This window comes from Piliocolobus tephrosceles, chromosome 9, assembly GCF_002776525.5.
Source record: "Piliocolobus tephrosceles isolate RC106 chromosome 9, ASM277652v3, whole genome shotgun sequence".
Taxonomy (NCBI): Eukaryota; Metazoa; Chordata; class Mammalia; order Primates; family Cercopithecidae; genus Piliocolobus; species Piliocolobus tephrosceles.
In genome coordinates, this window is record NC_045442.1 from 98375728 (window position 1) to 98403565 (window position 27838).

General features: G+C 44.9%; 2 long non-coding RNA genes across 6 annotated transcripts in view; both read left to right on the top strand.

Annotated features, from left to right (window-relative positions):
• The first annotated feature begins 331 nt into the window (after window positions 1-331).
• Window positions 332-6153, top strand: LOC111546675. 3 transcript variants are annotated; one of them, XR_002732869.3, is made up of 5 exons: window positions 332-1046; window positions 4285-4460; window positions 4861-5203; window positions 5446-5658; window positions 5786-6152. It is a non-coding gene; the product is annotated as an uncharacterized LOC111546675 (long non-coding RNA). The 3 variants fall into 3 exon arrangements; XR_002732867.1 differs by having other exon boundaries at window positions 4861-5658; window positions 5786-6153; XR_002732868.1 differs by lacking the exon at window positions 332-1046 and adding an exon at window positions 1829-2094 and having other exon boundaries at window positions 4861-5658; window positions 5786-6153.
• Window positions 6154-17943: 11790 nt separating this feature from the next.
• Window positions 17944-27838, top strand: part of LOC111546663 — a 13811-nt gene continuing 3916 nt past the window's right edge. Inside the window, exons 1-2 of one of the 3 annotated variants that reach the window (XR_002732861.2) lie at window positions 17944-18075; window positions 24254-24318. This is a non-coding gene — a long non-coding RNA (uncharacterized LOC111546663). Of the gene's footprint in view, window positions 18076-19848; window positions 20076-24253; window positions 24319-27838 lie in introns of those variants that run through there. The other 2 variants (XR_002732862.2, XR_002732863.2) reach the window with 2 other exon arrangements.

The window sequence follows — 27838 nt, forward strand, 5'->3', positions numbered from 1 at the left end:
CTCTAGTTAAATATTGATAGCAAGCCTCTGCCTTCATATTTACTTTGTTACTCCATTATTGCTACATACAGGGTGATTATTTGTTTCTGTCTTTTCAGGCTGTTTAATCAGAACTGAGTCAACGTTCTCTGTGTTTAACCTTCTTGTCCAATCATTGTTGGAGAGTGTTTTGGAGAATATTCTGAAATCAGCTCAGAAAGAATTCTCTCTGCTCGGTGTATGCTCCATCATAGCCAGTAGGGGTCAGAAGGGCATTTCTCTGTGGGGTCAGGTGGTTGCTGGTGAGAAATCAAAGTCCTGGAGGCATTGTCTTGGGTTGAACATCACTCCTTGAACATTGTCTCCGAAAAGTAGACGAGAGAGAGAGAAAGAGAGAGAAAGAAAGAGAGAGAGAGAGAGAAATGTCACAGGGCCAACCTGACAGCTCTTGTGTTTTTGATGGAGTGTTGGCCCTGGAACTCTTACAGGGTATGAATTTGCAACAAGACTGGCTATCCCAACAAGGGCTATGGAGTGGCAGAAAATGTCCCTGCCAAAAATAGAGACCTGGGTGCAATCCCTGGTTTGATGATCTCCAATCCCTCCCGTCTATTGGAGATTCCTGGGCAAGTAACTGAACTCTTTCCATTTGTGCCAGCTCATCACGGGGTCTTGCGAGAGCATTAAGTGACACATGAACAAGGAGCATCTTTGCAAATACACCATTCTCTGCTACTACAGAAAGATGCACTAAAGCATAGAAATGGAAATATCATCTTTGAAGGCAAGCAAGTCATTCTGCTTGAATGAGAATGGTGTGTGTGGTGGTGTCTTCAGCTCCAAACTGAAAGCTGTGAACCCTCCTCAGAGCAGAAAGGCCACCATTGCTTCCCATATGTGTGTATTTTAGGAAGGGGTGATGATTAAGTCTTAGACACCATTTGTGTCACTACCAAAAGAAAAAGACTAAACGGATGTTCTCTGGGCCCTTTCCAAGCCCTGGCTGCAGTTTGTTCATCAGTGTCTTCGGAACTGTCTTCCTGACCCTTCACTCTTGCAGAAGAGAGGTAAGTAAGAAGTGAATCTTCCAGAAGATGACAATCTGGTTTCCAACAATAGAGTGTCTTGCAGTTTAAAGACTTTAAATAATGTGTCATATGTAAATACATTGTTCAAAGTTTCCCCAGAGATTGCTAATAAGGTAAATAGCCCTTTGCATTGGTAGAGAAGGAGGACAGAGGCCTAAGTTTTCCGGTGATTTTCAGGTGATCCCTTCCATTCTCCAAGTCCAGGGGAATTTGAGGCTTCTGTGGCATGAGTGATGCTGGCAGGCATAAAATCTGAAATCTGAATATCTAAGCTCCAACTAGTCTACTTGTTTTGTGTTTGACCCATTATTCAATGATTGGTGAATATTTGCCATTCCTCTAAAACTTCATATTTTGTCACATTGCCATACTTCTGGTAAATGTCTGGAATACTTCCTCCCCACCCCCTTGGGATTTTCTACTCATTCTTGGAGATACAGCTCAAATTTTCCTTTCAAGGAGAGCTTTCCTTGTCCCCGCAAGTAAGAGAGAGAGAGAGCCACCATCTGTGTCACCAGAGGGCCTTGTACAGGCGCTATTTATCGCAGCATCATATTACATTTTTAACTATTTATTTGTTTTTTGTATTTTTCAGGCTATGGTCAATAAAATAAAGCCCTTCTGGGTAGTTCAGCAGGAGGAATTTAATGCAATAAGCCAGTTACAAAGGTGTTAAGAGAGTGAATAAACCAAAGAAGAGATAAGGGGGCATCTCAGATTTTAGTTACATTAGGAAGCTGCTAACAGTCACAGGACTAGAAGAACAAAGGTAAAACATAAGCTGTTACCAGAGCCCAGCAGTCAAGGCTCCCTGGCTGGATCTGGTCCAGCAGAACTAGGACCACCGGAATACCACCTGAAGCAAAGAGAGGTGGGGATGATTCTCCGGCCATCTACCCAATGCCCATCCTCCAATCTCAAGCCAGTGTCCCCACAGCCTTAAACAGGGACCAATGCCTGTTGCTAAGGCTATCTGGGAAATGCAGATTTCAGAGAAAGGCCAATGACTGGATGTGACAGCAAAGAAGTGAGTAACTGCCTCCTATACCCATCTCCCTCAGTAGACAGAGAGTTTCATTCTGATTTCTCCAGCACAAGAAAGATACTACACGAGTTTACTGAGTAAAGTGCTGAACTGAAAGTAAGATCCATTTCCTTTGTATTCTTGATGAAGGAACTTATGCCTCTTTAGAAAAATAATACCAACCTTCTTAGCCTAGCTTAAACCATTTTCTTTTCCCCACCCCTGCAATTATGGTGTTTCCATCTTTGTCTGTTGGCTTTGTACAGTTTACACATTCTCAAACTTCCAAGAGGATGAGAAGCCACTGGTAATCTTGTTTGAAATTTGCATTGAATTTAGTTCTCTGCTCCCAAGGGCCCTCTCTGTGGGCCAGTCAGGCTAAGAAAGGAGCTGCTTTGCTCTCAGAAACTTTTTAAGTCTTTTCGTTACCAATTTGTCAGCATGAGCACATAATGAGGTCTTGAAGTAGCAGATAGGGAATTCATTTCTCAGCCAAGTGGCTGAACTTGTAGCTGCCAGATCGTGGACTGTTATCTATAATTAATTCACGGATATCCCACAAAGATAATTTTCTTTGTATGATTAAAAAAAAAAAAAAAAAAACAGGTCTTTCTGAAGGCTTTCATTAAGCCTGGGCCAAAGCAAGATGAGCCCATGTTGATACCTAAGAGGGTGTGTATCTCTTCTCTAGGATGAAACCATGAGGCTTCAGTCCTAGCCATTGAAACCACCTTCCAAGAGGCAACCAACGGTAACTATATGAATGGGCGTCTGCTAGTCTTTGAATCTCTGGGCTGTTTCCCATTCATCAATTTTTACATGCAGGATCTGTGTCAGTGATTCCTATTTGTCATGAAATTCCTCAGAACCTTCTTATACGTCAGCTTAGTGCTAGATTCCTTGCTCAAATTCAGAGGGATACAAGATCATAAGCTACTCTCTGAAGAAACAAATCTGGAAATCTCAATGAGAAAAAGTTCTTGTTTGAGAAAAGTGGGTAAGGTGGGGAGAAAAGTTGGTAAGTGGTTTGCTGGATCCAATTTGTAAAGACCCCCAAAAGCTGATTGAGTGCATCTCTTCCCAACTCTGTGTTCAAAATGGCATCATGCTGATAGCTTGAAATTGACCAGAACATTGAGTAGTTACACCACAAAGGCTGGCAAACACGGCAACTCGGGGCTTGTTACTATTAATTCTTCTCAGAGATCTGGTTGCAAAACATACACCTCTGGAAGGAGAAGAGTCCTATCTTTGCCAAACTCTACCCTTTGATAAAGTCCATCAAGTGAGGATTACTAAGAACGTACTTGTGGCCAAAAAAAAAAAATAGGTTTGTTAACTGGCTACAACAAGGGTGATGGAACACCACAGAAATTGTGAGGCATGTCATTAAGACGGGGTTGCAGGGGGGCTTGTTATGGGTTTTGGGCTTTTGCAGAATGATTTTTAAGAGGAGCTAGAGAAGATGGAACAACTCTATATTGGATGCTGCCAGGAAGAACAGGCAGTTTAGAAACTAGGTACGCAGCAATCATTCAGGAGGAAGAAGAGTGAAGTGGGGCCGAGGGAGTCATTGGGAAAGAAGTTTGCCATTAGGTAGGAAAGCAATAATTGCTCAAAAGGAAAAGGTTGCCCATCCTTCTGCAGCTGTGGGATAGCCTGGGAGGCACGTTGTAAATTTATGTGGCCTTGGCCACGTCCCATCACAAACTTTGTTTTTCTTTTTAGATTCTATTGGGAACATCACAGTCTAATAACCAGCAAGTCTAAGACTTGGACTCAGGGTCATGTTTCCTTAGAAACAGCAAAGTTAAGAGAACTGTGGAATGTTGTGTTCAAACTTCTTATCGCCTGGTTTGGAAACCAAGGCTGCTTCTCTATGTCAAAGTGACCCATGAGGCTTTGCCCCTCACGTTCCCATCGAAGCGAACCAAACAGCAAAGTTTCTCAAAGCATACGATCTTAGAAAACATGGGTTCTCCACACAGTTTCACTGAGGTCGGTTAAGAAAAGCAGTTTTTTCTGGTTCACACCTTCTACTACCCTTCATCCACTCACCATAGATGACTTCATGCTCACTGGTCTTGCTGCTGGATTCACAGGGAACATGGTTGCATTTTTGCCCAAAGAAAGTACAGATGTGGTAAAAGATTTTTAAAACCTTTATATCTTTTTCTTATTTTTTATTTTTAGAGACAGGATCTTATTATGTTGCCCAGGCTGGCCTCGAACTTCTGGGCTCAAGTGATCCTCCAGGCTTAGCTTCCCAAGTAGCTGGAACTAGAGGTGTGCATCATCCTGCCTGACTCAAGACTTCCATTTCTGAAACACCTGTTGTCTCCAGAACTGAACACAGTGCCTGGCACAAAGTAAGTTCCTGTGAGGTGAAATGCTATAAGATGAGAGATATTTGGGAGTAAAATAAGACTTTGGCACATCTCAGGCCACACTGTGTGGATAGCTCACCCTGTGGATTGACAAGTCATTTGTTGCAATAGTGGTCAAGTTCCTTTTTCAGTAGCAAGTTCTCTCCAATATCATGTGGATAGGAAGACAAATGCAGTATCTGCAGCTGTGTCCTGTAGGTGTGGCTCTTGCTGGGAGTAAACATAAAACATGGTTTTTTCTACAATTCACATCCCTAAGGCAACATGCCACAAATGACTAGCACTTTCAGCATTGTTTCTCTTAATGTAGTCCCCACACCACCTGCACCAGACTCACCTGAGATGTTGTTTTAAAAAATGCAAATTCTCCTCTCCACCCCAGATCAACGGAATTGGAAACTTGAACACTGGAAACCAAGGCCTGCAGTTTTCACAATCTTCCCCACGTGATGCTTGTGCATGCTCAAGTTTGAGAACAACTGATCCACATGATGTGACTTTTTTTTTCCTTATGGTCTCCTCATCTAACAAATCAACAGGAGTGTATTGATGCTGGACAGTCATTCACTGGTCCACTCAAGCAACATTGACTGAGTGTCAGGTATAGAGGTAACTGCACTGAAGAAAATATTCAAGGTGCCTACAGTTTCCCAGGAAACCCATCTGTCAAAGTTGTTTGCCCTGAAAAGAGAGAGGTCTTGTTTGACTTTGTTCAGATGAAAAAGGTAAAAGTAGCATTGTGCTTCCTGACCAACAATCAGAGATGTTAATATTTCTGAGCTAAGCTGTTGAACATGGTTACTTCTCAGAGGGTGGGTTTGTTTGGGAGGGGGAAGTGAAATAAACTTGATTGCACCACCCCAGTTTTTGTTAAGCCCTCTCTCCTGTCCACTCTCCACCCCCGAGGCTCTCAGCCAGGCGCTCAGTGCAGAGCCTAGTACCCTGGCTGTTGCTTCCTCTCCAGCAGACTCAGCTTCTTTCCTGGCATCTACCTTGGTGGGAGCTGAAGCATGAAGAACTATAGATCCCATGCCCTCGCCCCACATGACCAGATCCCTTGGAGAGTCTGCTTCTGCCTTCCCTCCCAGACTTCAGTGATGTTCAAGGATCTCGCTTGCTCAAAGCCTACAGGCTCTGGGATGCCCACATGGGGCAAACTGGCCAATAAAGAACAAGACAGGTACGGTTGTCATTCTTGAACTCCTCTGTTTTGGGATCCTATGTTTCTTAATTTTACTGTCAAATTTAATTATAGACTAAATACATTTATTGATGTATAGGTACTCATATTTTACATTTCTCTACAGCTGTTGGAGGATATGATCTTACCAAATGAGAGATTAAACCAAGAAACAAGAAGTCACAGGATCTAGAACACACAGGCTCAAAAATAAGAACTACACGACCTCTCTTAAGTACTGAATGAAAGAACAGATGAATTAAAAATGCTTTGAAAAAGTGTTTGATAGCAAACATCCTTACACTGACTAGCCTGCAGAGCAGAGCCTTAAAGAACAAATAATCTTACATGAATTTAGTGCTGACTGCAACAAGATTACCAGCATTTCCTTATCAGTCTTTCAGCTAAGCATAGAATTTTAGTTTGGGGCCAGGCACAGTGGCTCACACCTATAATCCTAGCACTTTGGGAGGCCGAGGTGGGCGGATCACCTGAGGTCACGAGTTTGAGACCAGACTGACCAACATGGAGAAACCCTGTCTCTACTAAAAATACAAAATCAGCCAGGCGTGGTGTTGCATGCCTCTAATCCCAGCTACTCGGGAAGCTGAGGCAGAAGAATCGCTTGAACCCAAGAGGTGGAGGTTGTGGTGAGCCGAGATCACACCATTGCTCTCCAGCGTGGGCAACAAGAGTGAAACTCTGTCTCAAAATAATAATAATAATAATTTTAGGTTGGAAATTATTTTCCCTTTGCATATGGAAGGCTTTGGTCCATTGCCTTGTGGCTCATGGTGTTGCTATTGGAAAATCCAGTACCATTCTTATTCCTAATCCTTCATATATAAGGCTGATTTCTGGAATCTTTTAAGGTCATTCCATTGTCACAGGTTCCATGATGCCATGTCTCTATGTAGGAGTATTTTCAGTCTTTGATATGTTCTCAGCACATTATGGGCCATTTCAATCTAGACACTTGTGTCCGTCAGCTCTGGGAAGTTTTCTTGTATTAATCTTTTAATAATTCTGTGCACTCTATTTTCTCATTTCCTGTTTCTGGAATTCCTGTCCATCAGATCTTGGACTTCTTCATTCGACTTCTGATTTTCCAGTTTTTCATTTTCTATTTTCCATTTCTCTTTTTTTAAAAAAAATCCATTTCCTTATCTTCTCTTCTAACCTTTGTAATAAAATGCTGTAAGAGGAGATATTCTAGTTTTGGGGTGTTTGTTTGTTTGTTTGTGACAGAGTCTCACTCTATTGCCCAGGCTAGAGTGGAGTAATGCAATCTTGGCTCACTGCAACCTCCACCTCCTGGGTTCAAGGGATTCTCTTGCCTCAACCTCCCAAGTAGCTGGGATTACAGGTGCACACCACCATGCCCAGCTAATTTTTTTGTATTTTAGTAGAGACAGGGTTTCACCATGTTGACCAGGCTGGTTTCAGACTCCTGATCTCAAGTGATCTGCCTGTCTTGGCCTCCCAAAGTGCTGGGATTACAGGAGTGAGCCACCATGCTAGTTTTAATCTCCATTACTTCATTCTTGTTCTCCAATTACTCCTTTTTCTTTTCTTTTTTTTTTTAATTATGGAAAAACACACAGCACACAAACTTTGCCGCTTCAAACATTTTTAAGTGCACGATTTAATGGCATTAAGCACATTCACAATGTTGTACAACCACTTCACAAGCCAGTCGATAACTTTTACATCCAATATGGAAACTCTACCCATTAAACAACTTTCCATTCCTCCATCGCCCCAGTGCCTATAAATCACCGTTCTACTTTCTGTCTCTATGAATTTGACTACTCTAGGTACCTCATATAAGTGGAATCACATGATATTTATCCTTTTGTGTCTGCTATATTTAGGTAAGCACGTTTTTGAGGTCCATCCATGTTGCAACATGTATCAGAATTTCATTCCTTTGTAAGACTGAAAAATATTCTACTGTACATATATACCATCTTATATTTATTCATTCATTCATCAATGAACATTTGAGTTATTTCTAACTTTTGACATTGTGAATAATTTAGCTATAAACATGGGTGTACAATATCTGCTCAAGTCCCTGCTTTTAATTCTTTTTCTTTGTGATTGCTGTGGTTCAGCATTTCCCAAAGGATGTTTTGAGGAATGGCGGTTACAAGGGTGTTAATAAAGATATGTAAAGAAAGGATTCCATGGCCAAATAAAACAAGGGAAGTGTTAGGCCACAAGCATCTTCTGGCAATGGCAATATCTTTTGAACAAGTTGAGTAGCACTCTTCAAGAAATGCCTTCTGAGCCAACTTAAAATCCACATAAACTTACTGACATTAATGATATAATTCATTGCATTGTGACACATCTCTTATTATTACAAACACACACATATGGAAAACACACACACAGTGTTGGTCCTTTTTGCATTGCTATAAAATAATACCTGAGACTGAGCAGTTTATAAGGAAAAGAGGTTTATTTGGCTCACGGTTCTGCAGGCTGTATAAGCATGGCACCAGCATCTGCTCAGCTTCTGCTGAGGCCTCAAAAAGCTTTTACTCATGGCAGAAGGTGAAGGGGGAGCAGGTATGTCACATGGCAAGAAAGGGAGTAAGAGACAGGGGAGGAGATGCCAGAATCTTTTAAACAACCAGCTCTCGAGTGAACTAACAGAGCCAGAACTCACTCATTAGTCCGGGGAAGGCACCATGTGAGGGATCTGCCCCCACAACCAAAACACCTCCCACCAGGCCCCACCTCCAACTCTGGGGATCACATTTCAACACGAGGTTTGGAGGGGACAAACATCCAAATGATCACACACCTATATTAGATTCAGCTTGCATATCTATCCTAGTCCTCAGACGTGGTTCTAAATTATTTTAGAGCTAAAATACTAAAATAAAAATAAAAAGCCTTCATGTCTATGGAGAAATTCCAAGCAATGCTCTGAGAAATGAAAGTCAAGGAAAGCCTAGAACTATCCAAGATAAGTCCTTCAAAAGGGACAGCATACAGTTGAACACAGAAGCCCTGCGTATGAATAATTTTTTAGTCTTTTAGTTCTGTGGCCCCAACTTATACACTTAATTGTAGGATGGCTTCCAACTTCCTGAAAAACAAGATTCATCTCCCCAAAATGGCCAATGAAGTCTTCTCCCTTGACAGGCATCAAAACCATCAAGGGTTTGGGCTTCTGTTTTCTTTATTCTTTCTGTTAAGCTCTTCCTATGAAGTTGTCCCACATTTGATGTGTCCTTTGTTTAAATACCACTCATTCCCTGCCAATTTAGAAAAACATGCTTTCGTTCTACTGCTACAGCTGAAAGGAAGGATAAAAGACGGTCTGGGATTTTTTTTTCAAGGGTAGATGGGGAGAAGTATTTTCCAAAAGCACCCAGCAATTTTCTCCATTCCCAATTGTGACATTTCTTTCATGGTTCGTCTCTTTTTTGAAGAAAGACGATTCCTGTATGCCAAAATGCCACATGTTACAAATGCAGTTGGCATCCCTGAAACACTCATAGGGTAACTTTGTGATCTGCTGAAGTGTCTGGGTGACACAGTGTGCAGCTCAGCTGCCAGGACCCTAAATGAATGCCGATTACAATTAAATGCAAATTAGTTGCAGCAGTACATACATAATTTCTTCAGCTGCCTGCGTATTCCAAGGCACAAATGCTATTCCAGACTGTTATAATTAATTGCCCCAGATAAGTATATGAAGAATGTCTCCATCATTTCATCTTTCATCATTGGTGATTTTCCCATCTGACACAAGGAGCATGAGTTTACCAGTTAGGCAGTTTAATTAGGTTAATTGCTGCAGCCACCAGTATACTGTGGAAGTCACTAGACTGTCTGTTGCCTAGCCACCTTGTTTTTATGCATTACAGCATACCCCGTGCCGAACTGCGGGTGAACCAGGCACAGCTCCTGCAGCATGGTAACACTGTCCTTCTGGTCGAATTCACAGTGTCTCTCTAGTGCCCAGCACTGTGCCTGGCACATAGTAAGTGCTCATTAAATTTGTTAACTAAATGGATGAACGAATGTTAGAGTGTTATACTTTTATCACTGAAATGCTTTACTTCCACAGGAAGTCAGAGAAGCTCTATAAATGAGAGGATCAGAGGATGTGACAGGAAAATGGCTGGTGAGGACAGAGCCCATGACAGAGTGTCTGTCTGCCTTGCTACATTTCTGCGGCTGTGAAGCTGAGCCTAAGGTGGGCCTGGCCTGGTCCACTTCCACTGGGATGTGTTAAAAGAGTGTCGGAACATCAGAACACTGTCTGGGAACCATGTGGTCACACTTTCCCTTCAAACAGAGACTCAAGAGCTCACAGCATGGTGCTGGTATCTTTGCCAATACCCTACAAAGTGTCTTTGCAGATGTCTCCATTTGACCAGTGAGCGTTACAATGGATCCATTCATGAAGTAAAAAAACTCCTTATTGCACGAGTCAGAGGTCACGCGCTACAACCAAAATAGGCTTTCCTGCCATCACTGCCACTCTGAAGTGGCTGCCCAGCTATGGCTACATGGTCTAACTCATCTTGCATCTGGGTGGCCTCATATGACTAGTTCTCACCAAAGGAATTGTGGCAGATTCCCTATAGTGGACCACACCAGTAATTCCCACTTCATATTGTTTTATAATATGATGTTGCACTCCTGTAATAAGCCATGGGCTCTATGTTCTCTCCCTTTCAATCTGGGTAAGCTTGTGAGGCTTATCAGGCCAAGTCACAAAAGGTGATACAGCTTCCATCCAGGCCTGTTGGGATACTCTTGGAACCCAGCCACCAAGGTGTGAGGCAGCCCAGCAGCCACATGGAAAGTCCAACTGTGGGTGTTCTGGCTATGGCCACAGTTGACGCACACGGAGACACCAGCCTTTGAGGTGAAGGGGAGGTGGTGGTAAGTTGTCCGATACCTCCACCCCCAGCCTTCAAGCAATCCTAGGAGACACCAAGTGGAACAGAAGCAAGCAGTCCCCACCAAGCCCTGCCCAAATTGCAAATTCATGGGGAAACAAATGTTGTCATTGCTGTAACACACCAAGTTGGGGGTGATATGTTAAACATCAATAACGAACTGGAATGGGAATGGGAGTGGAAATGGTCTATGCCACTTCCAGTCCAGGCATTCGGGACCTGGGGATGCCTTCTCCATATCCTCTCCTTCTCCAAGGCCCTCAGACCACAAGATGAAAAGAACCAAGTATCTCAGCCAGGTGTGGTGGCTCACGCCTATAACCCCAGCACTTTGGGAGGCCAAGGCAGGCAGATCACAAGGTCAGGAGATGGAGACTAGCCATCTGGCATGGGGCTAACACAGTGAAGCTCCATCTCTACTAAAAACGCAAAAAATTAGCTGGGCTTGGTGGTACATGCCTGTAGTGCCAGCTACTCAGGAGGCTGAGGCAGGAGAATCGCTTGAACCCGGGAGGAGGAGGTTCCAGTGAGCCAAGATCACGCCACTGCACTCCAGCCTGGACAACAGAGCAAGACTCCCTCTCAAAAAAAAAAAAAACTAGTGTCCCGATTGCTACACTGTGGCAAGTCTTGGGTCGACCAAAAATACCTGCATCAAACTGCTCAAGAGCTAGAAATAAATTTCTATTGTGTGAAGCCATTAAAATTTAACAGTTTCTATTTTTACAGCATCTAAAATTACCCTAACTAATTCAATTAATTTTTTCTACTCTGTCCCAAACCTTACACTTTTACCAGCATTTTCTTCTCTGTTCATTTCCCAATTTTCTAAGTAATACCAACCATTGTGTTTCTGTTCAATTAGCCTCACACCAAGAGATGAACATTGTGTATTCTCAGAAGGACAACACTCACAAACTTTGAACCCCATTGAGTGATGGTTAGTCTGAGGGCAAAGGAAGAGTAGGAACTCCCCCTTGCCTTTTATTTTATTTTATTTTATTTTGAGATGGAGTTTCACTCTTGTCACCTAGGCTGGAGTGCAGTGGTGCAATCTCCACTCACTGCAATTTCCACCTCCCAGGTTCAAGAGATTCTCCTTCTTCAGCCCCTCCCCCCAGTAGCTGGGATTACAGGTGCCCACCACCACGCCTGGCTACTTTTTGTGTCTTTTAATAGAGACGGGGTTTCACCATGTTGACCAGGTTGGTCTCAAACTCCTGACCCCAAGTGATCAGCCTGCCTTGGCCTCCCAAGCTGGGATTACAGGCATGAGCCACCGCGCCCGGCCAGGAACTCCCCCTTCTTAACCTTCCTCAACACCTTTGTGATGAGGGCAGCACTCGTGAAAGACAAGAGGGAAGGAAGAAACATAAGTCAGCAGCCTGGATCTCTGTGCTTCACTCCAGAGGGGATCTCGTACAGTGAAGCTGGAGCATCATCATCTGAACTTCCTGGGGTAGATCATGTTGATGTCCTGGCCATTTCGTAACCAATTTAGAGGGAACAGACAGATGTCTGACCCCCGGGGGCTCCAGTGCCAGATGAAGGGCTAAGAAAATGTGAGTTTCAGGGAAGCTCCTGCTCTTGGCCTCCTGTTTCCCAGTGCCCAGTCCCTTCCCCACAGCCCTGAGGGATCTAGGTCCAGAATTTGTCTCTTGAGCTCTCCACTGATCAGAATCTTCCCACCTCCCTGGTTCTGACAGGCCCCATGCCACCAAATCCTCCTGGGTAATAATGCCACATCTTACAGCGTCATTTCTGACACTTGAGAACATGAAAGCAGAGCACACTTGCTCGTGTTAAAGTGTAAATATGAGTCGCTGCTGCAGGGGGTGGATGATGAACTTCTGTGGGTGCCTTTTCAGCATTTCAGGATTCTGAGAGACCCCTAAAAGGCCTTGCCTTCTGCCTAGCATTAAAATTCACTTTCCAACCAAAAACATATTTGGAAAAAAACTGAGACATTCTTCTGGGGAGCTCAGATTATATTCATAACGCCCTGGTTGGGGAACCTTGGGTGAACCATAGTGTTCCAGGGAGTGATTGTTTGAATATTCAGCATAAAGTATGAGTGCCCCCAACCCAGTCCTTGACCCATGCATCCCTAACAGCACAGAACCTGCCCTACATCCACCCACAACTTCCTTTCTGATGGTATTACTTATACTCCACTACTTATAGTTGCCTCAAGCTTTTTTTGCTTAATTTTTTCTTTTTTTTTTTTTTCGTGCAAGGCTGGATGGCAGCTTCCCAGTGAAAAATTGGGATCCAATTCAAGATGAAAAGACTTTACCAGTAAAGGGAAAAGTATGATAAAAAAAAATACTGGTGGTTCGTGTTTACTTTCTGATTTCTAATAGGAACTCATTGTATCGTGGATTTCAAATCTCACAACTCGGGTGTAATCACAAACAATTGCAGGTCTGTGGGGTCTGCTGTGTAGCCAGCCCTGGAGCAGTAGAGAGTGGGTTCATGTGCCATTTCCCCCAAATGGGCTGTGGAAGAATTTTCTGGCTTTTTATGCTTCACCAGAGACCCCAGAGTAGAATTCAGCATTTCACAGTTCATTCCTGAGTTGAACAAGCCCCTTTCCTATGGGGAACTCAAGAATGTTAGCAAGCTCCTCATCTTCACATGGTTTGGAGCGTGGTCTAATCCCTTATCTCTTCACGAGCTGTTTGGCTCATGCTGTTTTGATTTCACCGGAACGGCTGAGCCATCGAGATCCCTGGCTCTGGCCTTGTCTCTTCGATGGGTCCCTTTGGGCCTCTGGGCTTAATGTTTTCAATCTTGTGGGATATGGGATAATGTTTCCAAATTTGTTTTCCAGAGCCTCAGCCCCTGGGAGAGGCCTAGCCCAGGTTTTGTCAGTGTCCCCCAGCCCCTCCTTCCTCTCCTCTTTCTCCCCGTCCTGTCCCTCTCCCTCCTCCACCAGCAGCTCCCTCCCTGTCGGCTTCATCACTCAAGGCTGACCTGGGAGAAACCATAAGGGTGTTTGGTGGCTGGGCTCAGCTGGAGAGACTCAGAGGTGCCAAAAGCCAATTTCTAGTTTCCAGCCTCTCCATCTTTCACTAGTTCTGAACAGATTTGGGGATTTTAAAGGCTTTCGTCAATGCACAAAACCTCTTTTCACTCATCCTTGTCCCTGGAGATCTTCATTAAAGAGACAGCCACTCTCCACCCCGTGATGAGATTCTTTTGTTTTTCTAAGAGAGAGTCGCTCTGTCACCCAGGCTAGAGTGCAATGGCGCTATATCGGCTATCGGCTCACTGCAACCTCTGCCTCCTCGGTTCAAGCAATTCTCTCACCTCTGCCTCCCACGTAATTGGGATTACAGGAGGCTGCCACCATGCCCAGCTAATTTTTTTTTTTTTTTTTTTGAGACAGAGTCTCGCTCTGTCGCCCAGGCTGGACTGCAGTGGCCGGATCTCAGCTCACTGCAAGCTCCGCCTCCCGGGTTCACGCCATTCTCCTGCCTCAGCCTCCCGAGTAGCTGGGACTACAGGCGCCCACCACCTCACCCGGCTAGTTTTTTGTATTTTTTAGTAAAGACGGGGTTTCGCCAGGTTAGCCAGGATGGTCTCGATCTCCTGACTTCGTGATCCGCCCGTCTCGGCCTCCCAAAGTGCTGGGATTACAGGCTTGAGCCACCCCACTGGGCCCATTTTTTGTATTTTTTTAGTAGAGATGGGGTTTCCCCATGTTGACCAGGCTGGTCTCGAAATCCTGACCTCAAGTGATCCGCCCGCCTCAGCCTCCCAGATTGCTGGGATTACAGGCATGAGCCACCATGCCTGGACAAGATTTTTTGTCTTCTTATCAAGGGAGCCAGGACTGATGTACTTTTGTGGTGCATGGAGATACTGAGTGCACAGTGGCCTCAACAAACCCCCAGGACTAGGTGAAACCATCAACCTCCTTGACTTGAAAAATCAGTGGGAATGGGGGGAGCTGTCTTCCTAAGTAGCCCGCCCTCCAGTGCTGGGCCCCTCATCTCCTACAGACCCAGGCTCTGTAACCATTGCTGGATTGCTGAGAAAATAAGAGCATCTGCCTGAGGAAAATAAGCTGAGATCCTAAACAAATCCAGATTCTCCGGCAAATCAGATGAAGAGGAATGTAAATGCAGGGTGAATTGCATTACACTTTAGGCCAATACCACTCAGGGCCCAGGCACACAAGCTGTGTGATTAGATGAGGCCTTCAAGTTGCAATCAGGTTTCAAATCTGATGCTCCATTCTTCACATGTAGGAGCTGATGGAGTCCTAGGGTCACAAAGGAAACAAAAGACAGAGCGTTCTAACGGCATATTTCACAGATGCAGACACTTACACCCAGAGTGTAAGACATGTCCAAAACCACCCTGGACTCATTATGCCCTCGATCCAGGAAGCATTTCTGGAATGGGTGCTGGGAGCCAGGAAGTGAGAAATCCCAGAGGCGCAGTCCCTGTCTTCAAGGAATTCCCAGTCGAATCAGGGACACGAGCTTGTAAACCTGGCTTCTCCCACACCTGGCCCTCGGTCCAGATCTGAGTGAGAACCTCTGGGGCTGGACCTCAGGGCACACTTATTTAGACACTGCAGATGGTCCCGATGTGGGCTCTGGCCTGGGGACTCCTGTAGACACACAGAATGGGGTATGAGAACCAGAAGCAGCTCACCCATGCAGAGGGAAGAAGAGAAGAGTGGGGAGAACCCAGGGAGGGAAGTAATAAGGGTATGCATTCATTCCACACTTTTTTTTTTTTTTTTTTTGAGACAGAGTCCAGGCCAGGCTAGAGTGCAGTGGTGCAATCTAGGCTCACTGCAACCTCTGCCTCCCTGGTTCGAGGGATTCTCCTGCCTCAGCCTCCCAAATAGCTGGGATTACAGGCACGTACCACCACACCTGGCTAATTTTTGTATTTTTAGTAGAGACGAGGTTTCACCATATTGGCCAGGCTGGTCTCAAACACCCAACCACAGGTGATCTGCCCACTTCAGTCTCCCAAAGTGCTGGGATTACAGGCGTGAGCCACAGCGCCCAGCCAGCCCACAGATGCTTATTGAGAGCCTCGAATGTCTCCTGGGTGTTGGGACTATGGCAATGAGCAAAACAGATTTAAAAATCCCCATTCTTATGGAGATGATGGGCCTTGATCTCGCTGTATATCACCACGATTGGCGGAGAGGTGAGAGAAGGAAAGTACTGTGATTTGAGTGTCTGTCCGGTCTGAACCCCATGTGGAAATTTGATCCCCAATGTGACAGAGTTGAGAGGAAGGGCCTTTAAGAGATAACTGGGTCATGAGGACTCTGCCCTCATCAGTGGATTAATCCATTCATGGATTAATAGGTGGATGGGTTAATAAGTTATCACTGGAATAGGGCTGCTGGCTTTACAAGAAGAGGAAAAGGCCGGGCATGGTGGCTCACGCCTGTAATCCCAGCACTTTGGGAGGCTAAGGTGGGCAGTTGATGAGGTCAGGAGATCACGATCATCCTGGCCAACATGGTGAAACCTCGTCTCTACTAAAATAGAAAAAAAAGTTAGCCAGGCATGGTGGCAGGCACCTATAATCCCAGCTACTCAGGAGGCTGAGGCAGGCGAATCACTTGAATCCAGGAAGCGGAGGTTGCAGTGAGCCGAGATGGCACCACTGCACTCCAGCCTGGCTACAGAGTGAGACTCCATCTCCAAAAAGAAAAGGAAAAGAGACCTGACCTGAGCCAGGACACTCAGCCTCTCACCATGTAACATCCCGTGTCACCTGTCCCCCACCAGTTATGACCCTTCAATCTTGGACTTTTCAGACTCCGTAAGTGTAAAAAATACATTTCTTTTCTTTACATATTACCCAGCTTCTGGTATTCTGTTATAAGCAATAGAAATCGGACTAAGACAAGAAAGGGTAACTAAGGGCAAGGAACAGCAGTGGAGTCAAATGAGAGAGGCAGAAGAGATGGATGGAGAATGGCTTCACCGAACACAGATGGAGGGGAGAAGATGCATGAGGCGAGCATGAGGAAGCTGGAGACCGGGGCTCGTGCTGAAGGTGCTGGAGGGAATATTGCCAAGAAGAGGAGGAAGAGCTGAATGGACAGGGAGTTTAAGATGTGGGCTCCAAAACACAATGTAGATGATGACAAGTTCCGGGTTGTGACTGTGGGATGCTGCATTGGAGTGGAGGTTCAAGCTCTGAGGCAAGGGGTGCGGGCAGCACAGCTTTCAGAGAGCGAGAGTCCGTGACTTGCCTATCCACTGAAAAGGAAGTAACTGTCCCCTGCACAGCCTTGTTTTTGGGCCTTCTACCTATGAAAGGACAAATTGTTGTCAGCTGTGAAAAAAAAACTCACTGTCGTTACCACTTCAAGCATTTGGGGTTTGTTTTGTTTCTCTTTGAACGGAAGTAACCATGGGTACCTGGTAACCATAGATAGATAAGTGTGTATCTCAGTTTCCCTCTGAAAACCAAGCTGTTGATGGATTTCCTTGAGAAAGTATATTCTTTCCTGTAACTGATATCAAATCAAAAAAAAACAAAACAAAACAAAACGAAATTGCTGGAAAAGTACCCATTTATGCCATGCTTTATTCCTCTAGTTAACTGAGAGGGTGATTTTTTTTTTTTTTTTTTTTTTTTTTCTTTTTGAGACAGAGTTTCGCTCTTGTTTCCCAGGCTGGAGTGCAATGGTGCAATCTCAGCTCACCGCAACCTCTACCTCCTGGGTTCAAGCAATTCTCCTGACTCAGTGTCCTGAGAAACTGGGATTACAGGCATGCACCACCATGCCCAGCTAATTTTGTATTTTAGTAGAGACTGGGTTTCTCCATGTTGGTCAGGCTGGTCTCGAACTCCCAACCTTAGGTGATCTGCCTGTCTCAGCCTTCCAAAGTGCTGGGATTACAGGTGTGAGCCACCACGCCTGGCGGTGATTTTTTTTAATACAGGAATTTCAGGCTTGGTCTGGGGTAAATGCAGAAACAAAAATTCCATGAAATATGCAAGTTTACTATTATGATTTGCCCCGAAAATAATATGCTGATCAACTCCAGGCTTTTTTTCTCATATATTTGTTAAATTCTGGTTCTTAATTACAGCTTTGCATCATAAACAATGGTTACATAAGTGTTTTGTTATGTTTTGCTTTGCTTTGCCTTATCTTACAAATTTGATTGTGGTTTCTGAAATGCCTTGAATTATTTCAAGGAGTTATGTTATTCGTGTAGATGAATATCTCTATCCAATAGGCCTGTAAGCTGATGCTAAAACTGCTGACCAAAAGATACATGCATTTGTGACCCTTGTCTCCCCAGAAACTACTGGAAGGACCAAATTTATGATCATAACAACCTTTGGTGCCAGCCTTTGTGCAATTTCCTTGCTAGGGCTGTGTGGCCTCTCTCACAGGGACCCAGCTAAGCGCGGTGGGGGAGTGTGTGGGCACCAGCACAGCGGAACTGAGAGATCTGTGTTTGCATCTTTGGGCTGCCACTTTGTAAGTAGAAAGGCTTTGGTTTCCTCAATTTCACAATGAGATTAGAATCCCCTTTTCTTCCCTCACTTATCCAATAATCCGGATGCTATGCAAAGAGATCAAGTCCCATCACCTCCATCATAACAGGGACTTTTTATTTAAATCTGTGTTGTTCCCTACCATAGTCCCAGCACCCAGGAGAGTAATGGACAGGGGACAGGCTCTCCTAAACAGCTGCTGAATGAATGCATGCATTCATTACTTCACTCCTCTGGTTATCTCCACTCTTCTTTCCTTCCCTCTGCATGAGTAAGTGGCTCCTCTGTTTCTCCCACCTATACCTGTGGACTTCCAGGACCTCCAATCCTGAGTGAGCATCAGGATGACCTCAGGGTTGGGCTGGGTACTGGGTGTGGGAGGAGTCAGGTTTACAAGCTCATGTCCCTGATTAGACTGGGAATTCCTTGAGGACAGGGACTGAGTCTCTGGGAGTTCTCACCTCCTAGCTCCCGGCCCCTGTTCTGTAAATGCAGTGTCACCCAGAGAGACTGTACACGCAGTATCGATGAGTCTACTCTCAGACTGTCTGGCTCTGAGACATGTTAGATCGTGCGGTCCACAGAAGTGCTTTACCCAGGTTCCTTCAAAAACATCTCCTATCAAGGAGTTTCACCCAGGTTTCTGAGGACCTGGCTTGAGGGAAGGCGGGGGGGAATTCCTGACTTCAGCATTCCTCACTGCTCTGGACTTAAGGGTTCACTTGTGGGGGCACAGGCACGCCCAGCCTCCCCTCTGCCGATGGAGAAAGTGGAGCCGTATTTCACATTTTGTTCAGACCCCTCACCCCCAAGGGCCCCACAGTCTGGCAATCAATCCCAAAGCCCCTTGCACTGATCCTCCTAGATGGCCCTAGGACCTCAAGTTTTGAGGGAACAAACGTTCTGGCCCAGTACCCTAGAGAACCTGAGTCAATATGGTAGCATGTACGTGGGCCCAACTAATCCTGGGAAACAAAGTTTGTCCCTATGATGCACATAATTTTCAGAAGGAAGACAGTATATTTTGTAGGAAAGAGCATGGGGTTTGGAGGCCTGGGACTGTGGTTTATGAGCTTATGATCTGTCTCCTTTTGCTAGCTTTGTGACCTATGGTGACTCACTTAGCTTCTCTCACTTGTAGATCCGACATCTGCAAAGGAGCATATTAGGCATAGTCACCTCCAGAGTTTTTGTTAGATGAATCAGAGCACAGATCCGTCTCCCTGACTGGTTGCTAATTAATCCGTGTTGCTGATTAACCATCTCTCCCCTGCAATCCATGCCCCAAGCCCTTGATCATATCACTGCATTGTCCGACAGAAAGGAAGTGTAAGAAATATGCATTCTTCTTTTAAAACCCTGATAAATTACTTAATGGAAGGTGGAGGAGGTTAGGTCTGTTTGGGGTTGAAATGGGTTTTCATGAGTGAGTTGCAGATCACTTAGTACCCCATCCCACCCTCATTTTCCCCAGAGAGGCTGCACTCGAAGCATACACCTGTCCTCCATCATGTGGAACCCAAGTCAGCGCTTCATTTCACATTAGCAGGCTTTCTCTTCAAAACACCCCTACTTTGCTACTACATGACCCCCTCTTGTGCAGAGGAGTTTGCCACAAACTACTCATCAACATGGATCTGTGCACATAATTGCTTCATCTCCCAGGTTTGGCACATCTATGGAAATAGCTTTGATTAGTTTCAGTCTCAATTAATAGTACCAGTTGTGTCGGCCAAGGGAGGTTAGGCTTGACCTTAGACTAAACCAATTAGCAGCAAGACTCCCACTCCCACATGTTTCTGCCCCACCCCTGCATCAATGCCTACATTTGTAGCTATGAACAGTCTCTAAGGAGGCTGTGCCAAGTTCTAAGCCGGGACTTTCAAAGACTTGCCTGGGTGCTGCCGCCTCTGGACATAAACTTTGAGAGTGCTGTACAGTCTGGACTGAGCTTAGCTACCTCTGCTGTAAGTCACCTTTAATGTAAGTTGCTCTTGTGGGGGCTTCCGTAGTTTAAATATGTTGAAAGTTGGCCTCTAATATGAGCTTCACCCAGTAGGGCCAAGTTGCATGGTTTATAAAAAATGTTATTTCAGTTATGTAATATCCTTTAAACTCAGAAATGCACTGAAAATGGGCCAAGCACAGTGGCTTATGCCTGTAATCCCAGCACTTTGGGAGGCCAAGGCGGATGGATCACTTGAGGTCAGGAGTTTGAGACCAGCCTGACCAACATGGCAAAACTCCACCTCTACTAAAAATACAAAAATTAGCCAGGCATGGTGGCAGGTGCTTGTAATCCCAGCTACTTGGGAGGCTGAGGCAGGAGAATCACCTGAATCCTGGAGGTGGAGGTTGTGGTGAGTCAAGATCATGTCACTGCACTCCAGCCTGGGTGACAGAGTAAGACTCCATATCAAAAAAAAAAAAAAGAAAGAAAAGAAAAGAAAAGAAAGGAAAAAAAGAAACACACCAAATATATAAAAGCTCCCAATTTTAGCTCAGTGCTGAAAAGTTGCACTCTTACCACACAATAGGTAGGATTGGTTACTTGGCAGATATCAACCCAATGACCACAACCAAGCAGGATTTATTTATTTATCTATCATTTTAGATATAGGAGGTACATATGTTTGTTTGTTACTTGGGTATATTACATACTGGGGGGGATTGGGCTTCCAGTGTACTCAATATGCAAATAGTGAACATCGCACCCAATAGGTAAGTTTTCAACCCTTGTCCTTCCACCCTCTCTGCTTTTGGAGTCCCCATTGTCTATTATTTCCATCTTTATGACCATTCGTACCCGTTGTTCAGCTCCCACTTATAAGTGAGAACATGCGGTATTTGGTTTTCTGTTTCTCAGTTAGTTCACTCAGGATTATGGCCTCCAGCTCCATCCACATTACTGCAAGAATGGTACATATAAACCATGGAATACTACACAACCATAAAAAGAATGAAATCATTATTTTCATTAGTATTCCATGGTGTATATTGACCACATTTTCTTTATCCAGTCAACCACTGAAGGGCACTTAGGTTGGTTCCATGAATTTGCTATTGTGAATAGTGCTGCAATAAATGGGTCTTTTTTATGTGATTTCTTTTCCTTTGTGGGTAGATACCCACTCATGCACTCAGAATTGCTGGGTTGAGTGGTAGTTCTAATTTTAGTTCTTTAAAAAATCTCCATACTGTTTTTCACAGAGTTGAGCTAATTTACATCCTCACCAACAATGCATAAGTGTTCCCTTCTCTCCACATCCATGCCAACATCTGCACAACCAAGGAGGATTTAGCAAGAGGATTTTATTACTTGCAATTAGCAATGAGAATACTTGGGATAACTTCCAAAGCAGTGCCTCCTCAAGTTGGGCGCTAGGTCTGGTTTTGTAAGCGTAGGATAATGAGGTATGATCTGATTGGATCTCACAATGAAGTGATACCAAAAGCCATGATCTGACTGGATCCTGCCATGAGGTGATGCCAGGGCTTGGTCTGATTGGATCCTGATCCTGGCATGCAATGTTCGCTTCTTATTTCAGTCCCCACTCCTCAGTCCAAGCACTAAGGTTCCCCTGTGGTTGCATGCCTCGTCTCATCAGGGCATGCTCCTGATCTTCAACAAGGGAGTCCAGGGCAACTGAAAAACAAATCACAACTTTGTTACATAAAATTTGAACCAGATTGGTCTGATGCAGCTACGGCACTGGCAATAGTGGAGCCATGGGCTGTGTGTCGGCTGACAGATGAGCTGGCAGATGATCTGGAAATCAAGGTGGCTGTTTTGCCACCCATCTCTTTGAGCTTGTGGAGCCTCTGAGCTGGGACTCTGAGCAGAATCTAGAAATGACTGGTTATCTCCTGTTCACTGATGCTCGTTGACTGGAAAATATTACTGGGTACTGAACTGGCACAACTCTGCCTTGAAATGACTCAACCTGCATGAGTGGGGTGAGTCATCGCACTCTGCCACCTTACAGCACAGGCCCCACGTGTCGGTTTTTATTACCCTGCATAAGGTCCAGGCCTCATTCAAGTAGGACTCCAAGTCTGCTTGTCCCCACTTTCTCCATTAGGAAGGAGGTGACGAAGGTGGATAGCAATTTTGCCACCTGGGGATGTGGATTTCTGCCTCCTATTCATCATTCCTGACATAGGTTTGGCGAGTCTGTGGGTGCCTTTGCTCCTTGCTCACAGCCAGAACTGAGAATCCTAACAGCCAGAGAGGTTATTCTTTTTCTTATGTTGTCACTAGATTCCAGCTCTGAAATTGAAGGTAATTGTCTCTCAATGACAAGCATGCCATGTTTCTCCTCTCTATTTTACACCCAAGCAGGCAGGATGGTTGCTGTATGGTGCATTTTTATTTAATTAGCTAAAAGGCTTGGATCTGCTTCTGTTACCCATAAATTAATGTCCATTGCAATGTGCCATGTTTATTAGTCACGGTGTGGGATTAGCATGTCAAGAACTAGAGCTTCATCTTCATCACTGGGCATTGTCCTGTCCAAAGAAAGCAAATGATTGAATAGACCAAAAACAATCTGGGAACCCTGCAAGTAGCATCACATAAGCAAAGCAAAGTAGGCTTTGGCAAAGGGAGCACATTCAGTCCCCTGCTAAGAAGAGCCACTGCTGAGCTGAAGGCCCCCATAGCTCTGTTTAAAGTGAGTTAAGGATCTAGAACCAGGAATACAACTTGACCCAGCAATCCTATTCTGGGTATAAACCCAAAGGATTATAAATCATTCTGCTATAAAGAGACATGCACACATATGTTTATTGCAGCACTGTTCACAATAGCAAAGACTTGGAACCAACCTAAATACCCATCAATCATAGACTGGAGAAATAAAATGTGGCACATATACACCCACGGAATACTAGACAGCCATAAAAAAGAATGAGTTCATGTCCTTTGCAGTGACATGGATGAAGCTGGAAAGCATCATTCTCAGCAAACTAACACAAGAACAGAAAACCAAACACCGCATGTTCTCTCTCATAAGTGGAAGTTGAACAAGGAGAACACATGGACACGGGGGCGAGGGGAACATCACACACCAGGACCTGTCGGGGGGTGGGAGGCTTGGGGAGGGACAGCATTAGGAGAAATGCCTAATGTAGATGACAGGTTGATGGGTCCAGCAAACCACCATGGCACGTGTATACCTATGTAACAAACCTGCATGGTATGCACATGTACCCCAGAACTTAAAGTATTAAAAAAAGAAAGTGAGTTAGGGCACTGTGGGAACTGGGCAGGACACCCAGCCCAGCCTGGTGGAGTGAAACATGAAGGTGATTCTTGAGTTGAAGCCCAAGGTTTAGTAGGAGTTGGCCAGGTGGAGGGTGCGAGCCTAACATTCAGAGGGAGCAGACACATGAACACAGGAGAGAGAACCTGCAGGTGGTGCAGTAGACCTGCAGAGGGGAGAATGGCGCCCTGGGTTCTAGAGGGCAAGGCAGCATTGGATCAGGAAGGTCTTGCACGATCTGCATGAAGGATTTTAAGCAGCAGAGCAGCATGATCAGAAGTGCAGTTTCTAAAGTTTATGCTGGTGGAAGAGGGGAAGAAGGGAAGAGTGGAAGTAAAGAACCCAGTAGGGAAACCAGGAAAGAAATACGAACAATAGCCGAGCTCTGTGTCTCATGCCTATAATCTCAGTGTTTGGGAGGTGGAGGCAGGACGATTGATTGAGCCCAGGAGTTTGAGACCATCCTGGGCAACATACCAAGACCTCATCTCTACAAAAAATAGAATAAAATAAATAGCTGAACTGGTGGCACATGCCTGTGGTCCTAGCTATGAGGGATGCTGAGGTGGGAGGATTGCTTTGAGGCTGCAGTGAGCTGTGATAGCATCACTGCACTTCATCCTAGGCAACAGAGTGAGATGCTTGCTTAAACGAAAAAAAAAAAAGAAGAAATGTGGATAATTAGAAACCTAGGCGGTGGTGGTAACAATGGAAAGAGACAGAGAAGACAGATGTGGGGAACAGTGTAGGATAGGGGATGTATTGGTCTTTGAGGCTGGTCATCTAAGAGAACATCAGAGTCACTCACTACAACCAGGCACCCAGGAAGGGGAGCAGGTCTGCAGAAGAGGGCACAGGAAAGAAAGATGAACTGATGGCATGTTTCATTTAACCCAGGTTGAACTTGAAGCCTTCCTGTCGTATGTGGTGTGCATCCATGTGGACTAGTTGCACATGTTCAGGTAACTGTAACACTCTGTGCCCCATGCGACCCTTTCCGCCACCCCTACTGGAGACACAGGAGAAACTGTAGTTAAGTGCAGTGTGGGACTGGGGAAACTGATCAGCTGTGATCTAAAGCAGGGGTCCTCAACCCTCCAGGCCATGACAGGTACCAGTCTGTAACCTGTTAGGAACTGGACCAAACTGCAGAAGATGAGGGGTGGGCAAGCAAGGGAGGCTGAGCTCCGCCTCCTGTCAGATCAGCGGTGGCATTAGATTCTCATAGGCGCGCGAATCCTATTGTGAACTGTGCACATGAGGGATCTAGGTTGCATGGCTCCTTATGAAAATGTAATGATAGACTGGGCACACTGGCGCACACCTATAATCCCAGCATTTTGGAAGGTTGAGGCAGGCAGATCACAAGGTAAAGAGATCGAGACCATCCTGGCCAACATGGTGAGACCCTGTCTCTACTAAAAATACAAAAATTAGCTGAGCATGGTGGCGTGCACCTGTAGTCCTAGCTACTTGGGAGGCTGAGGCAAGAGAATCGCTTGAACCTGGGAGGCGAAGGTTGCAGAGATCGTGCTACTACACTCCAGTCTGGTGACAGAGCAAGACTCCATCTAAAAAAAAAAAAAAAAAAAAAAAAAAGGAAAAGAAAGAAAGAAAATGTCATGATAAATGAAATGTACTTGAATCATCCCAATACCATTCCCTGTCCCTTTCTGTGGAAAAATTGTCTTCCACAAAACTGGTCCCTGGTGCCCAAAAGTTTGGGGACTGCTGATCTAAAGCATTCTCTGAATTCACATCAACACACACAAAATGCACTTGTGCTCATAGAAATGCTATATGGTTCATGAGAAGAAAAAGATAACAATCTTTTAACTCCAATTTAAAGGACCATAATCAATTTTTTAAAGGTCCATGAAGGCAAAACTATAGCCCCATTATAAATTCTGAAAAGAGCCAACTGGTCATGATCAATTTTGCTACCTGAGTAAAAATATCAAGATTCAGGTAATTAGGCAATAATAATGAAGAGTGCCTACTCTGTGAAAAGGCAGCAGGAGATACAGAGATGTCTATGATGGCTCACATCCTCAAGGTATTTGTCATTTTAAAGGGCATTCATGAACAGCAATAGCTATAACTAAAGGTATCTATTTCATAAGTAGTGTTAGCTAACTATCAGCAAAATGCCAGGGTGAGGACGATTAATTCTTAATTATTTATAAAATGATAGGATCTTGCTATGTTGCCCAGATTGATCTTGAACGCTTGACCTCAAGCAATCCTCCAGCCTCAGCCTCCCAAAATGCTGAGAGTAAAGGCGTGAGCTGCCACATCTGGCCTGGGGAGATTAGTTTTGATTGGGTTGTGAGAAACCATGAGTGGCTTCATGGGTGTAAAGTCATCTTAGCCTAGGATGCTCTATGAATCCCCCAAGACTGGGCCTTGGAGGTCAAGTAGGATTTCATCTAAATTTCACATGGGGTTGTCTTGCCATCATGAAATAAAAAGGTCACAGTCAAGTCTCAAGCATAAACAGCATGTCAAACCATAAGAAACAGCCATTTTTATGGGTAAAAGTTGGTTGAATATTGAACAATTTCATAGAGTTCAATCTAATAATCCAGCTTTATCTGAATTGAGAATTCCTAATATGAGCAGGGGGTCCCACAGCCTCCTGCAGAGGCTTGGCTTGCGGTCAGCATAAGCATCTTCACATCAGCTGCTGAAGGAGCAACACTCTACAGAGCCCACTCTTTTCCCAGACCAAATTTACATGGTTTGAAAACTAGACATTTTGCACAATGCATTGATGCTGTCTGCCTCATTCCCGGGACTCCCAGTCTGTGACCATTAAAAGAAAATCAATAGGATTAGGTCATGTTTTTGATGGCACGTGCACCTGACAGGCCTCGCATGTTAAATTCTCACTAAAATAAAAGCTTTGTGCTCTGCAGCTTCTAGGAGATCCATGTTAACTTCTCATTCAACCTTTCCTGGAGTAGATTAATCACAAGAGCCGTACCATTGTCCCAGTCCTACTTTGCTGAAACTCGCCCAGTGTTGAAAAACTCAGTTTGAACCCAGCCCCGCACCCCACAGGAGAATCCTCTAAGGCTGGACTGAGTTAGTCTTTTTGAAGCACACATGCTCTTTGGAGCTGACTGATTGCTGGCACTGTCAAGTGATGAGGATGTCATGATTCCCCGAAGCTGGGGTGATGAACCCAGAGCATATTTTAAAAATGAATTAGAGAACCATTTCAACATCCATGTGGACATGAGGAGAAAAATTTGTTGATAAATAATTTAAATGGTTCATGTTGGCCCTGCCCCAGGACTATGGACACACCCACAGCTTGAGGGTGGGATTATTGTGCACAGTATATTAAAATTCACCCCACAAATGGCTTTCTATTTTTAAGGAAGAGCCTTATTCTAGAGTTAGAAAGAAGAATGCTTTGGAAACCGAAAGATCTCACAAGCATTTTCAGATGTTACTTCATTGACCTCTGCAGCCCCCTGGATGGCTGTAGTTTGGAGAGGTTTGAAAGCTCCAGCAGAGAGTAGAGGTGGCTGAGGTCTCACCCCTGCATTGGCAGAGACACGCCTTGCAGAGGATGACACACACTCCACGACCACTTTAGAGAAAAGACTACCTCAGCAGCTTGGCACTGGATCACCAGCTTCTTTCCTTCTGTCTCCACACTGCCAAATGCGGGCAGAAGAGAAAAAGAAAAATACTTATTACAGCCGACTCAGCAATCAGAGAGTTTGGTGGAGTGGAACTGCTGAGAAGTCCCTGGGACCCCATCAAAAAGAAACCACCCTGGGTGGGCTGTCTAGAGCATTTGGAGGGAATTCCAAGCCCTTGGTCATCATTTCAACTAGATCAGCCCTGACCACATCTTCCTAAACTGTAGTCCAACTTCCTCTTTCTCCTCAACAGGAAAGAGAGCCCCAAGGGAGTGAAGGGACTCTTCTAAGGGCACAAAGAGAAGCAGTAGAAAGCCAGATCTCTGGGTTCCAAAAATCTGGGGAGGGAAAATTGAGCTAGTAGGAGAAAGGAGAGAACCAGAAAAAAAAGGGACAATGAAAGAAAAAAGGGCAGAAGGTGAAATGAAGGAGTTACAAGTGTAGGATACTTTTGTGTCCCCACCCTCATGCACTTCCATGTGGCCTGACTGGCCACCAGGTAGGGACCTGCATCTTGGAAAGTGCCTCAAGGAGAAGCCTAAAGTTTGGTCACTGCTCTTGTAGAAAGGGAAATCTCAGGAACTGAGGACCACACGTGCCCCAGGCACTGTGCACACATGGTCTTATTCAAGAAAACTCAGGCCACACAGTGGCTCACGCCTGTAATCCCAGCACTTTGGGAGGCCGAGACAGGTGGATCACTTGAAGTCAGGAGTTTGAGACCAGCCTGGTCAACATGGTGAAACTCCATCTCTACTAAAAATACAAAAATTAGCTGGGCATGGTGGTGCACACCTGTAATCCCAACTACTTGGGAGGCTGAGGC